General features: G+C 41.1%; 1 protein-coding gene across 8 annotated transcripts in view; it reads right to left on the bottom strand.

Moving 5' to 3' along the window:
• RUSC2 (RUN and SH3 domain containing 2) overlaps window positions 1–15,130 on the bottom strand; it is a 70,324-nt gene that overhangs the window by 40,587 nt on the left and 14,607 nt on the right. For 4 of the 8 annotated variants that reach the window (XM_077912435.1, XM_077912426.1, XM_077912434.1 and 1 more), the window contains exons 2-3: window positions 11,340–11,430; window positions 1,295–1,444 (exon numbers count right to left, since the gene is read on the bottom strand). The exons of 1 other annotated variant lie outside the window; for it this stretch is intronic. The gene's annotated coding sequence lies outside the window, so the exon portion shown is untranslated. Of the gene's footprint in view, window positions 1–1,294; window positions 1,445–9,685; window positions 9,740–11,339; window positions 11,431–15,130 lie in introns of all 8 variants that reach the window. 3 more of the 8 variants (XM_077912431.1, XM_077912432.1, XM_077912433.1) reach the window with 2 other exon arrangements.

Here is a 15,130-nt window from a genome sequence, read left to right as displayed (position 1 = left end):
AAAAGGCCACAAGTGCACAGTGGACTATGAGAAGAATCTAGATTGAATTACACAAGCCAGTTGTGGAGACAGGGTGGGGGAGATAAGAGAAAGAAGAAAAAGAAGTCTAAAAAACAAACAAACAAACAAAAAAACAAAACAAAACAAAAAAACAAAAAAGAAGTCTAGCTACTCTTCAAGGAAATATTAACATCCAAGAACACTCCTCCCTCAGCATGACTGCTAGAAGCCATTAAAGCCTTGCTCCCTTAGGGAACTAGGTTCCAGTCTGGCCTTTTTCTTAGTAGAGGGGTCCTAGTCCCTGAGAATTCTCTGTCAGAGTCAAAGACTTTTCCCAAAGGTGAGTTATCTTCTGATAGACTTTAGAAAATAGTCTCTGAGTCCAGCTCACCATGCTTGGTGAAGAGCACTGGGACTGCCTCACTAGCAGGTGGCAGCAAAGACCATTTCTGTGTATCAGATACTATATTTGCTTTAGTTATAAGACTAAAAGGAGAGTAACTGATGTATACTTAAACAAATCTTAAAAGCAGGTTGGCTAGGGGCTGGCCTGAATCCTGAGTATTCAGGAGCATAGGTTCTGAATGATTCAGAGCATGGATTTTGATGTTGACAGGGCTGGATTCAAGTGTGACATACTACTTGCTAGCTATGGACTTTGAGAAGTTACTCAACTTCACTAGACTTCTGCTTCCTCATTTGTAGAGCTGTTATATCTTCCTTCAAAGGCTTGATGTAGGGGGATCCCTGGGTGGCGCAGTGGTTTGGCGCCTGCCTTTGGCCCAGGGCGCGATCCTGGAGACCCGGGATCAAGTCCCACGTCGGGCTCCCAGTGCATGAAGCCTGCTTCTCCCTCTGCCTGTGTCTCTGCCTCTCTCTCTCTCTCTCTCTCTGTGTGTGACTATCATAAATAAAAAAAAAAATAAAAAATAAAAACAAAGGCTTGAGGTAGAATTAAATAAGATATTGCATGCAAAGTGCCCTACACAAGGTAAGCACTCAGTCAGTCATGGTCACTATTATTATACTTTTGGCAGATGATCATTGGAATCCTTTCCTCTCTTCTTTCTCAATTTCCCAGAAAACCTACAGACTCCAGATCCAGGGAACTGGTAGGCAAAACCTCTTAAAAAGATCCAAAGGAAATGGAAAGAGCTATGTTTAATTTCTCCTTCCCCTGCACTAGGACTCAATCAGTCAGCCTGTGCCGATTTCATTCTGGCAGGACTGGCGGGCTGGCTGTAAAGCCTAAAACTCTCCTAAACCAAAGATACTAATCCATCTCTAGTATTACCTGTTGTGGGGCATGCTCCCAGACTGATGGTGCTTCTCCAGGGGCCCCAGATCAGATCCCAGTAGATGTAGCAAGGAAACAGTCTGATCCCAAGCTGGCAGGATAGGTCTGTCCAGGCTGTTGTCTGCCCATCACAGCTGCCTATGAGGCCTATGGGTTAATAATAGCAACTCTGATGCCAACGGATTAAGACAGCACTGTAGGAGGTGTTTATTTTTACACTCTGGCGTCAGTATCAAGTTCTACTGGTTACTGCTCAAATCTAGGACAGCTTCCTGCTATAAGAGTGGCCTCAGGCTTCTTCTCTAGGATGCTAAGTTGGATTCTGAGGGAAGTGAGCCTTGTTGAAAAACAGTTCAGAATTCACAGAGACAAGGAAGGGAAAAGGAAACAAACAGAGCTGTCACACGTCCAGCTGTCTGGTCCAAAATTTCTGGGAGCAGGAAGACTTCAACTGAGAACTGCTCTTTCTAGCAAGAGTCATACAGGCCCTGCACAAAAGACTTAATACACTGTTTTGGAAGGGTGTACACATATATACGTGATATAAACTAGCTGCACTGAAATGATCTGAATAAAGTCAAGAAAAGACTGTCACTTGGGGCACCTGGGTGGCTCAGTTGGTTAAACATCTGTTTTCAGCTCAGGTCACGATCCTGGGGTCCTGGAATTGAGCCCCACATCAGACTTCCTGCTCAGCAGGGAACCTGCTTGTCCCTCTCCCTCTGCCTCTCCCCCTGTTTGTGCTCGCACTCTCTCTGTTTGTCAAATAAAATCTAAAAAAAAAAAAAAAAAAAGACTGTTACTCAACTAACCAGAAGCTCAGCCTTATCAGTCACAAGTCCCAGATAAGTGCTGATATCTGAAACAATAATTGGTTAGGCTGATCCTTAATTGGTTTGCATAGAGTTTTTAGCAGGCAGATCAAATCCCTTGAAAATTTATTTTGCCAGAGCTCTTCCTAAACATGACACAACAGGAGAGAAACACCAAGAAACCAGCCCTCACCTTTCTGACCTGGAGCCAGTACCCAAAAAATCTTTCCTAAAAGCATTTTTATCCCTCAAGGCCTATAGATTGCGGTCTGTCTTAGGGACCTTGCACTTTGACTACAGTCTCTGGAACTCTGTGGATATCCCACTAGTCTCTCTGAAAGGCAGCTTCTAGGGATCCCTGGGTGGCGCAGCGGTTTAGCACCTGCCTTTGGCCCAGGGTGCGATCCTGGAGACCCACGTTGGGCTCCCGGTGCATGGAGCCTGCTTCTCCCTCTGCCTATGTCTCTGCCTCTCTCTCTCTCTCTCTGTGACTATCATAAATAAATTTTAAAAAAAAGTTAAAAAAAAAAAAAAAAGAAAGGCAGCTTCTAATTCAGATTTCATCTTGCCCTATTAGGCAGATAGGGATGTGAGAAGTCTGACAGCTGGATAGCCAATGTAAATAACCTACTAAGGGGCCATGTGCACAGCAGACTGCTGTGGAATGATAAAAATGTACCACACACCAGGTAGGAATGCTGAAGTACAAAGAAAGCAGCCAAGCAGCCAAATGCACAGTAACAGTGACTCCATCATCTTCCTGCCTGTGGCTGACTCATAACCATCATCAGTGACACAACATATCATTACCTTCGGCATCCAGGGTGCTGGCAAGAAGGTAGGCTGGTGAGCCACTCATTCAATACATTTTTTTTTCCCTTTTATTCAAGGCTTATCTACCTGGTCATCAGAACAACAATGCAGTCTCAGAAACAACCAGATTTGATCACTAGAGACATGGGATTTGAGCTCAGCTTTATCTGGAAGCTACTCATGCCCAGGATAGTGGCAAGATGCCCAAGGACAGGAACACTGCTTTCATTCTTGGTTTTTCTCAGACCTGCTGGGTCATCTCGGGGCAGAGTACCTATCCTCTCAAAGGTAAAGGGGCTCATTGTATCCATCTTCTGGCAGTTGTGGCAAGGCAAAATATCTAAGAAATTAAAATAATAAGTAGAGGGATGCCTGAGTGGCTCAGTGGTTGAGAATCTGCCTTTGGCTCAGGGTGTGATCCCGAGGTTCTGGGATCGAGTTCCGCATCGGGCTCCCCGCAGGGAGCCTGCTTCTCCCTCTGCCTATGTCTCTGCCTCTCTTTCTGCGTCTCTCATGAATGAATAAATAAAATCTTTAAAAAAAAAATAAGTAGCAACAGGGGCACCTGGGCGGCTTAGTTGGTTAAGCATCTGCTTTTGGCTCAGGTCATGACCCCATGGTCCTGAGTTTGAGACCCACATCACGCTCCCTGCTCCTGTGGGTAGCCTGCTTCTTCCTCTCCTGCCTGCTGCTCCCCTTGCTTGTGTACGCTCTCTTTCTTTCTTTCAAATAAATAAACACATGACCCCCCCCTTTTTTTTTAGATTTTATGTATTTATTCATGAGAGACAGAGAGAAAGAGAGGCAAACATAGGCAGAGGGAGAAGCAGACTCCCTGCAGGAAGCCCAATGCAGGTCTTGATCCCAGGACCCCAGGATCAAGACCTGAGCTAAAGGCAAATGCTCAACCGCTGAGCCACCCAGGCACCCCAGTAAATAAAAGCTAAAAAAAAAAAAAGTAGTAGCAAATGTAAATGCTGTAAATTCTCTGAACCAAAGTATTCTAGAAATATAATTGTCATTCATGCATATAGGTGTGGAGCCCTGGCTTTTCAGGTCATGGTGGCCATGCTGGAAAGTGTAGTTTCTTTCCTTCAGGCCTATAACCCCTACTTCCGGTTTGAAGTACAGTTGAAATAGTTAGGAATCTGCTTACCTAGACAGAAGGTATTAATTTCCACTAATGTGTAACGGAGAAAGTAAAAACATGCAAGCAGAAAGAAACACCTAGACTCATCCACTTGCTCTATCTACAAATCTAATTCTCCCAATGCCCAAGCCCAGGATACTGATCTGAGGCTTGTATCCCAGTGATACAGCATTTAGCATCAGTACTTAGCAACTGGACTTAGCCTAAGGCCTGAGAAAGCAACATTAATGAAAGGATGAGTTCCACTGCTCAGTTAGAACAAAGGCAACACTATATTCCAAACCCAACACAAGCCTTCCCTCTTTCTAGCCTAGCAATCTCTGACTATGGGGTTAGTTTGCCAGGTCTCCAGAACTCATGAACAGGAGAACTAGAAATCTGTTCTTCAATGATGCTGACACCTCTTGTTCTGCAAGTGTCTATGCTGGGATTCAAAACAAATGTTCTGACATCCTGCAGCCTCTGGTGAGACCCACCCTCTGTGTAGCAAACTCTATGTGTAGATATGTAAAGGGCCAAAGAGGAAATATTCAGGCTTTCATGGGCCACGTGTGTGTGTTTTGTTTTGTTTCACAGTTCTTTAAAAACGTAAAAACTATTTTCAGTTTGTGGGCCATAATATGCTGCCTCTAGACCTTAAAGGCCTATCTATTCAAGGTCTGGATCTCCAAATTCTGATCTGCTGAGCCTGCCCAGAGATCCTCTTTCCACTTCCTGCAGGGCTGATGTGTGTATTTCAGAGGCACTCCCCTCTAAGGAGCCACTGAGGAATGTGAAGGAAGAATTCTAAGGTTATTTGCATTGGAGCTAACAGACAGGCTAATTCCTTTTTTTAAAAAAAGCACCTAAAAAACATTTGTGGAATTTAGCGTGTTGCATTAGCATTCTGGAGTGCAGACAGAGCCATAAACAGTCTCATCTTTCTATTTCTGCCTAATAATACTATACCATGCCTCTGCAAGGCCTGTTTTTGTTTTTGTTTTCTTGCTCCGAGGTCCCAACCCGCACTTGAATTGGCTGAGGTCCCAAGTCCTCCTCTCCTCCCCATCCCTTCCATTTCTGTATGTGGTATGGTTGTGGATAGCAAGGAAACTATCAACAGTCAGAAGGGTGTAGACATGGTAAATATGGATGAGAGGTGGTGGTGGGGGGGTAGGGGAGATGAACTCATTTTTGATCAAAAACTTAGGGATAGGGATCCCTGGGTGGCGCAGCGGTTAAGCGCCTGCCTTTGGCCCAGGGCGCGATCCTGGAGACCCAGGATCGAATCCCACGTCGGGCTCCCGGTGCATGGAGCCTGCTTCTCCCTCTGCCTGTGTCTCTGCCTCTCTCTTTCTCTCTGTGACTATCATAAATAAAAAAAAAAAAAAAAAAAAAAAAACAACTTAGGGATGACTGTGAATTTAGCCTCTATCACAGCTACAGGTTTTATAAACTGGTTCAAAATGCTACAGAAGCAACCTAAGGACAGTGTGCACAGGGTCAGGAATAGTTGGGAGTTATGCCTCCCCACATAAAATGGATTAGAAAGAAGTAAAAGACTTACAACTAAAGATTTTAGTATTAGTAGCTATTATTTTTTCCTTCTACGGATTTTATTTACTTATTCGAGAGACAGAGAGAGAGCAAGAGAGAGCAGGATCAGGGAGCCTGAGACTATGACCTGAGCTGAAGGCAGACATTTACCTGACTGAGCCACCCAGGCACCCCAACAAAGTAGCTATCATTTCCCCTATTCTGCAGCTGAGGAAACCAAGGCTCTGGCAGACATAACTTTATCCAATGCCACTGAGCTAGAAAGTAGGGGAGTTGGGCTTGGAATTCTTGTCAGACTTGCTCCAAAGCCCTTGCTTTTTCTACTGTAATACACTCCTAATATCCTTGGTGGAGAAGAACAATAAGCAAATGTCTTCATCTGAGTCCTGTTTAGTTTTTTGTTCTAAATAGCAGCAATCTGTTGGTCTGCTCTTTTCTTTTTCTTAAAATATTTATTGATTTAAGTAATCTCTATACCTGATGTGGGGCTTGAACTCACAACCCCGAGACCAAGAGTCTCATGCTCCTCCAACTAGGCCAGTGAGGTGTCCTGGTTGGTTCTTTTCTATAGTCTGAATACTAATGAATGACAAGGTGCTTAAAATCACAAGCATGACGATTTTGTGTGACAGTGATTCAGGTCAAATCAATATAGGTATATTCACACGTAAACTGGGGCCTTATCTGAACTAACACTTGTTTCTTCTTTGACAACAATAAATAGGATTTTACCATGTAAATCTTTGCCTAATTGCCAAATAAGTCTCTTTTCAATAGTGGTATATCTTTGTGTAATCAATGTTATCTTGTAATCAATTTGGCCGAATTGTAGTTCCCCACCTTCTGAAGCCCCAGATTGTTAGTTGCCAGTCAAACATCTATTTTCCCTTTCTCTTTCGAATTAACAGAATCCTGATATTCAGCTGGGTATAATGTTTTCCAACTGAAAATTCTTCTTCTTTTAGATAGGAGTGACTATTTGACTAAGTTATGGTCAAAGTGTTGTGAGAATTCTGGGTAATCTCTTTATGATGAACAAAGTATATCCTTCTTGCCTTCCTCCAGCCTGATATCAGGAAGGTAGGTATGATGGCTAGAACTATAGTAGCCATCTTGAACCACAAAGATGGCCTAGGTATATTAGAGCAAAAAAATCAGAAGGAGCCTGAGTCTCTCATTTAGACTACAGAGCTGCATACCAGCCTAGGACTGTCTATCTCTGCATTTTTGTTGTTTTTGTTGAAAAATAAACTCTGATATTATTTAAGTCCTTAGTTTTGGGTTTCTGTTACTCCTGTCTACTTCCACTTTATATATTCTACATCCCAATAACCACTAAGTCTCTATCCACCCATCTCCACCCCCAATGCTACTACCCAAGACTAAGCTATACTTACCAGTTGTCTGAACTCCTACATCAACCTCTAACCTGATCTCCTTTCCCAGCACCATCCTTTGAAAATGAAGACTATTTGTATCATCTTTTTGCTTAAAAATATTCAAAGATTTTCCAAAAAATTCAAACTCTGTAGTCTGACCTTCATAATTTACCTCTCTGGTCTCATCTTTTGCCATTCCTACCTTGCCCTGTAGTTATATCTAAATTTACCTCTTTATTGATTAGAACATGGCCCCTCAATTTGGCCAACTCTTATTCATCCTTCAGGTTTTCAGTTGAAACATTACACGTTCAATGGCTTTTCCTAGACCACATTATGTGCCCTGGTTACACGCTCCCAAAGCACCTTGAGCTTCTCTGTACTGTGTTTTATAATTGTTTATTTAGCTTGTAATGCTAGACAGGCAAGCTCCATAGGACAGGAACCTTGTCTATCATTATCTACTATTTTTTAAAATTTTTATATTTATTTATTCATGAGCGATAGAGAGAGAGGGAGAGACACAGGCAGAGGGAGAAGCAGGCTCCATGCAGGGAGCCCGATGTGGGACTCGATCCCTGGTCTCCAGGATCACACCCTGAGCTGCAGGCGGCGCTAAACTGCTGTGCCACTGGGGCTGCCCTCATTATTCACTATTATATTTCCCAAAACTATTATATCCCCAGACAGAGTCTGGCATACATAAACATTTTTGAATGAATGAAATTTTCAAGAGGGCAGCTAAGCAACATGTATCAGAATTTGAAATAAGTATTCTCCTCAGTCTACTTCTAGAAAATAAATTTAAAAGAAATAACATGATAAAAGTACATTAGGATATATACATAAGGATGATTGCTGATGCACCATTTATAGAAGCAAAAATTTAAAAAATTATTCTAAGTGCTCTGTCATTAGTGTATTGATTAGATAAATTATGAGGTAGCCATAATGAAATATTCTACAACACATAAAAAAAATATTGTTTTAGAACAGTTGTTGAGAAGAAACTATGTCCATAATACAGGGTTTTTTTCAGGATTAAAAACATTTTATTTAAATTCAATTTAATTAACATATAATGTATTATTAGTTTCAGGGGTAGAATTTAGTGATTCATCAGTTGCATATAACACCCAGTGCTCATCACATCAAGTGCCCTCCTTAATGCCCATTACCCAGTTACCTCATCCCCTCACCCACCTCCCCTCCAGTGACCCTCAGTTTGTTTCTAATTGTTAAGAGTCTCTTATGGTTTTATTTATCGTCTTATTTTGTTTTTCCTTCCCTTCCCCTATGTTCCATGATATAGTTTTTAAAATTAATTATATCATGATATAGTTTTTTAATAAAGTAACTTATAAGGTACAATTCATGGTGTGATCCCATTTTTATTTTTATTTTTTTATTTCTTATTTTTTCCCATTTTTATTTTTTAAAAATGTATACACATTTAGTTCTTTTTCTTTATCTGTATTTTGAGTTTTCTGGCAGTAAATGGGCTGATGATTCTTTTAGGCCAATTAGGATCCTTTTAGGCTGGAGGGTCTGCGCCTCATGGACCATATCATCATAGGAGACATGAGGGACCACCCATTTATAGCCAAAAGAGGACAGACACCTGTACTGAGGCAACAAGTATTTATTAAGTGCCTAACATCTATTTCAGAGAAGAAGAAACTCTAGGCATGTTCTAGGGCAAATTATAATTTGTTGAGAAAGCTATTCATTATTTTAGAAGATCTAAGTTATATTCAAAGTTCTAAAATGCCTTACGTTAGCTTGAGAAAATTATGGAAATAAAAACAATTAATTAAGGTGAGAATGTTCTTAAAACTTGTGCCTGCCCCTTTCATGAATAATTTGGTAAAGTAACTGGTCACATCTTTGAAGAGGGGACATTTTCTTGTATTTTTGTTTATCTTGAATTAGCTAGTTCACAGGTAGACATAAACTTGATGGTTATCTTTACAAGAGTTAAGAACACAAGAATTACATGAAGTACAAAGAACTATAAAGCAAAGAAGTATAGGGACACTTGGGTGGCTCAGTCACTTAAGTGTTTTGCTTTCGGCTCAGGCCATGATTTTGGGGTCCTAGGATTGAGCCCAGCATGGGGCTCCTTGCTTAGTGGGGAGTCTGCCCCTCCCTCTGCTCCTGCTCTCTCTCACATGCTCTCTCTCAAATAAATAAATAAAAATCTTAATAAAAAAAAAGCAAAGAAGTACATTATAATTAGTATATACATTTCCTCTCTTCTTGGCTGCAGGTTAAGGATAGAGTCTTGCTCATCTCAGTAGTCACTTAACCTAGTATAGAACCTGCCATGTAGCTCAACATGTTCACTGAATTGAACTAAGGAGGAACTGAATCTTCACCAAATTAAACTGGAAAAAAACTTTTTTCTCCAGAGCAGAATTTGGTTTATGACCGTGGTAGACATATTTACACACTAGTTCTACTTCTTTTTGGGGTGTGGGGTGCTGGGAGGACCAAGTGAGTGCAGTGGCTGGGTTCTGGAAGTGCAGGGTGAGTATGCCTAGGTATAATTCCTCTCCCAGAGCCTCCCTCACACACAGCTCTGAACTCCCTCTACTGCTAGCGAGAGCTGAAGCTACAGAACTAGTACAGCATGTTCCAGCCAGAATGACAGACCACACCTCCTCCTCTTTCTTCATCTCCCCCCTTTTAACCTCACCCGTTGGTCTTCAATTCCGTTCTATGAGCTGCCTCCAGTGGGGCTGCTGAGCATCTAGGAAAGAATGCAGGATGTATCTCTAAGAGTCCAGCGCTAGCTGAGGAACAGTTTGTTTTTTTCCTAAAAATGGTCAGTCTATAAAGTTATGTAAGACCCAGCTCTCTGCTGGGAGCTTTTCCAACTCCAGCTGGAGAGATTCCTCAAGCTATTTAGAGTTTCAGGAAAAGAGCTTGGAATTTCCTGACTGGCCAACCTATACTGGAGATATCTCTGGGCAGAGATGGGGAGGTTCCAGCAAAGAAAGCAGGAACTGAACTCCATCCATTGTCCCTGAGTTGCGGACCCACTGAGTTCTCCTGGAAACAGCCTGATCTACCCGCTGTTAAAATTTCAGAACAAGGACAAGCCCCATTGCCAAAACCAGAGCCCAAACAGAATCAAGTCTTTGGGGCTCACTCAAAAGAGGCCAGGTCTGGGAAATCTAATAGCTTGACCTAGAAGCATACCAGCAGGGCTTTGGAAGGGCTTCTTTCTCCATACTTTAGGCAGATGTATAGAGGAATTTGCCTGTGGCCTGAAGAACCTCAGATGCCAAAGTCTTGCACAAGGACTAGATGAATCAGTCAATAAACTGACTGAATACTATGAAGTGCCAGATACTGTATTATGCCATCAGAACAGACCTGGTGCTTTCATTCATGGAGCTTATAGTTCACCCGGGGAGACTAAACAAATAATAACTATGACCAAATGATCTATGAAGTAGGCCTTTGGAATATGCTACATTCAAGGGAAAGACAGCTAATCCATAAAAGCAAGCTCTGTCCAGGGAGGCCAGTTAACATATTTGTTAATGAGAGATCAGTTTACACTGATTTGGCAACTGAAATGATCTGTATTTGAACTGAAAACTCTAGTCCTTGAAGGAGTCACTAGACTCTATCAATACTCTGCTCCCAGTTGAACTCTACTTTTATGGCCATTCATTTTGCTAGAGCTCAGTCCCTGCTTACTTCATATTGTTTATGGAAATCACTTCAGCTAGAAAATTACTGTCCATTACAGTGAAGAAACAGAGCCCTGGTTTGCTCTTCCTAGCTATAGACCATTCATTTTTTTTTTTTTCTTTCTGGTCAACAGAGAGAGTTATGAAAATGTTGGTATGTAATTCTGCTCTTAAGAACTAATTCTGCAGCATGGGGCAAGTTATTTTTTTTAAAGATTTTATTTATTTATTTACTCATGAGAAACACACAGAGAGAGGCAGAGATATAGGCAGAGGGAGAAGCAGGATCCCTGAAGGGAGCCGGATGTGGGACTTGATCCCAGGACCATGGGATCACAACCTGAGCCAAAGGCAGACCCTCAACCTGAGCCACCCAGGTGCCCCAAGGCAAGTTATTTGATTCTCCTGACTTTCTTCACTTATAAAATGGGGATAATAATACCTCTCTTATGGGGTGGTGGTGGGAGTTAGAAGTACAGAAAACTTCTGGTACAGTGACTGGTATTTAGTGAGGGCTTGGTAAATGGCAAATATAATAAATGTGAGTCAAGAATCTCTTCTTGAACCCAATCCCTCCTATTACCTTTTCGAGACTGTACTACTATTCAATTTACTAATTTACAACAGGGAATCTTGTCACCATCATACCTGTGTTTTCTTTTCAATAGGCGTAACATCTCAAATTCCTTTAACCTTTCTTCATGGCTCTGTTCTTTATCCCCTAAGTTGTAAAGTGGCTCTGTCCCAGGAAACATCCCAAAGGAATACAAAGAAAGAACGTTAGAGTAAGTTTGCAACTTATCTGTGAATCAAGAATTTCCTAACCAGTGAACACAGTGAATTCAGGCCCTGGACTACCGGAATCGCTCAGTGTCAGCAGAACATAGTGAAAGTGAGTCCTCCACATAAACTCATGGGCTGACAACAGTCTCCTAAAAAGATTTAATTATTTCCAGACATGTACCATCCCCAAGGGTGACTCTCCCCAAGCCCTATAGCTTCTGTGGTAGAAAAGTCTTTCTAGTCTATCCTCTCTTTCAATTCCTATAATTATTACTTTAATTCTAGGCTCTCCTTCTACATCATTTTCAAGGGTTATATTCAATCTCTGGGCAAAGATCCCTATGGGTCAGGAATTGAGACTATTGCTAGGAATACAATGGTGAACAAAAGGGATTTTATCCCTGTCCTCACTGAGCTTACAAACTACTGAAGGAAAACAGACAATCACACAAATAAAAATATAATTACTAAGTGTGATAAATGTCATGAAAAGTAGTATAGGGTATTAGAAGGACTTGCTTAAGACTAATTAAAGCACTGGTTAAGAAGTCAGGGAAGGCCTTTCTGATAAAACGTCTAAGTTGATCCATGAAAGGTGAGTTAAAAGGAAGTTAAACAGGTTAAGCGTGGGGGAAAAACATTCTAGGCAGAGAGAATGACATGTGGGAAAGGCTGGAGGAAGAAAATGGTTAGTACTTGGGAATATCTTGGGAAAAGTGAAAGGAAGCCACTGTGGCTGCAAGTGTTCATCATATTTGACAACCTGGATTTCACTGGTGATCTTGACATAAATCATTTCAGGGGAGTGGTGGGAAATGAAGTTAGACAGAAGACGGTTCAAAAGTGAATGTAGGGGTGATTGGGTAACTCAGTGGGTTAAATATCTGACTCTTGATTTTGGCTCAGGTCATGATCTCAGGGTTGTGAGATCAAGCCCTACGTTAGGCTTTGCGCTAGGCATGGAACCTACTTAAGATTCTCTCTCTCTTCCTTCCCTCCTCCTCCAGCCCTGCACATCTCTCTTTTTCTCAATAAATGAATGAATGAATGAATGAAAAAAAATTGAGTAGCAGAGACAGCACAGATGGCCAAGGAAGGTTAGCTGTTAAAGAGAGTAGAGAAGTAAAAAGTAGAGAGTAGGGAAATGGGACAGTACCACGAGGGTGATGTGGGGTCAAAGGATTTTTTAAAAATTAATATTTATTTTATCTAATTGATAGATGGATATGGTTACAAAGTTAAAGACTATTTCACACTTATAATGAAAAATAACAATCCTCTGCTCTACCTTTCTCACCTGTGTCATTCTCCAGAGACCACTACTTTCAAATCTTTTAGCTGTCTCAGCTGGCATTTATGTCCATGTTTATAAATAATATGCTTATTTAGCTATTTCTTGGTTTTAAACATTTTCTTTTGACTCCTAATATAAAAGATAAATACTCAGCAATTTCACACCCACCTTCTTCACAATTTCTGGTTAAACTATAACATCTGCTTACTGTGACTTGGTAGTCAGTGGACCTCACTATTATTATATAATTTATAGTTTTTATTTTTTAAAAAACTTTATTTATTTATACATGAGAGACACACAGAGAGAGGCAGAGATATAGGCAGAGAGAGAAGCAGGCTCCATGCAGGGAGACTGATGTGGGACTCGATCCTGGGACTCTCGGGATCATGCTCTGGGCAGAAGGCAGATGCTCAATCACCGAGTCACCTATGCATCCCCTAATTTATAGTTTTAATACTTGAGACTCTTTTGGTTTAGTTTGGTACACATTTGTCCCTAATTCTTCCCAAATTGTATAGCAGAATAGTAAAAATCCCTCTCAATATAATTTTCCAAATGGTCAAATACAGGTTTTTTGGCTTTTTCCCTGAAAGATCCTCCTGGAACTTTCTGTTCTCCTGATGCATTCTGAATGGACTCCTTTCTGCACTTATGACACTACTATCATGCTGGGCTTCTCTTTATCATCATCCTAGGAATTTCCTTTGCCTTTCTCTTATGCTAGTTGCTCTAGGTTCTAGAACCCACAGTTTTTTTTTTTTTTTCTTTCTTCTTTACTCTCCCCTTTTTGCTGGAGCATATCCTTTAGTAGTAGTCTCCTAAGAAATAATATACAGAAGGAACATTTTTTAAATGAATGTCTGAAAATATATAGCTTAAACTTTCACAGATGATAATTTGGTTGTGCATAAAATCCTAGGCTAGAAATTCTTCTGGGGCACCTGGATGGTTCAGTCAGTTAAGTGTCTGACTCTTCGTTTCAGCTCAGGTCTTGATCTCAGGGTCATGAGTTCAAGCTCCATGTTGGGCATGGAGCCTAATTTAAAAGAGAGAGAGAGAGAAGGGATCCCTGGGTGGTGCAGCGGTTTGGCGCTTGCCTTTGGCCCAGGGCGCGATCCTGGAGACCTGGGATTGAATCCCATGTCGGGCTCCTGGTGCACGGAGCCTGCTTCTGTCTCTGCCTCTGTGTGTGTGTGTGTGTGTGTGACTATCATAAATAAATAAAAATTAAAAAAAATAAGAGAGAGGGAAATCAATTCTTTTTTCATTTTTATTTTTTAAGATTTTATTTATTCATGAGAGACACACAGAGAGAGGCAGAGACATAGGCAGAGGAAGAAGCAGCCTCCCTATGGGGAGCCTGATGTGGAACTTAATTACAGGACCCCAAGATCTCGATCTGAGCCAAAGGTGCCCAGAAATCAATTCTTCTCAGAAATTCGAAAGCACCGCTCTATTGCTCGCTAATTAGATTCCATTATTGTTCAGCCCAATGCCATTCTGATTCCTGATATTTGTATATAAATTTTTTTTTTCTAAAGAAGAGTTTTGGAATTTCTTCAAATCTCCAGGGTTCCAAACTGTGATATTGAGGTACGCTTGGGTAGGTTATTTCTATTTGTTGTATTGGGCACACAGTAGGCCCAGACTTTCAATTTGGAGTCTCATGTTCTTCAATTCCGGGAAATGCACTTATCTGCCTTCCTTCCTTCCTTCCTTCCTTTCTTCTTTTCCTTCCTCTTCCTTCCCTCCTTTCCTTCTTTTTTCTTATTTCTTCCCCACTGATGTTGAAGATTTAGAAAAGAGAGGAATTAAATGATAAGCAATATCCTGAGAAGCAGTAGTAGCTCCAGAATTTCTAAATAGGTTGAACTTAGGATCAGCAAACAGATCAGAAAGGGTGGGCAGGAGTGGTAATTGTCTTGAGGTTCCATCTATATAGCAATCACACTTTTTTTTTTACTCAGGATACAGATTTATTTGGGGTAGCTTAAACAATGTATCATTTAGGTATAATACTCTGTGTTGCATGGGCATAAAAAACAATCTCAAAACAGCTTAAACAATGGAGGAAATTTATTAGTCATATCTATCAAGAAGGCTAGAGGTAGAGTTATTGTGGGGATAGTTAACTCAGAGCCTCAGCATGTCATTCAGATATTCTATTAGGATGGCTATCATCATCTCAACCATCATATCCAGCTATGTTAACTTTCAGAGGCCAGTGGGGAAGAAGTTAGATAAACTCTCCGAAATAAACTCTGTTTGGTTTCAATGGGGAAAAAGAGTCATGGGGCAGCGGATCAACTGCAAACATTTCAGGGTTCTACAATGATTAAAAAGATAATGTAGGGGCAGT

The sequence above is a fragment of the Canis aureus genome, chromosome 10 (assembly GCF_053574225.1).
Source record: "Canis aureus isolate CA01 chromosome 10, VMU_Caureus_v.1.0, whole genome shotgun sequence".
Classification (NCBI taxonomy): domain Eukaryota; kingdom Metazoa; phylum Chordata; class Mammalia; order Carnivora; family Canidae; genus Canis; species Canis aureus.
Note: the sequence above shows the minus strand (reverse complement) of the source record. Positions and strands in the feature narration are given on the sequence as shown.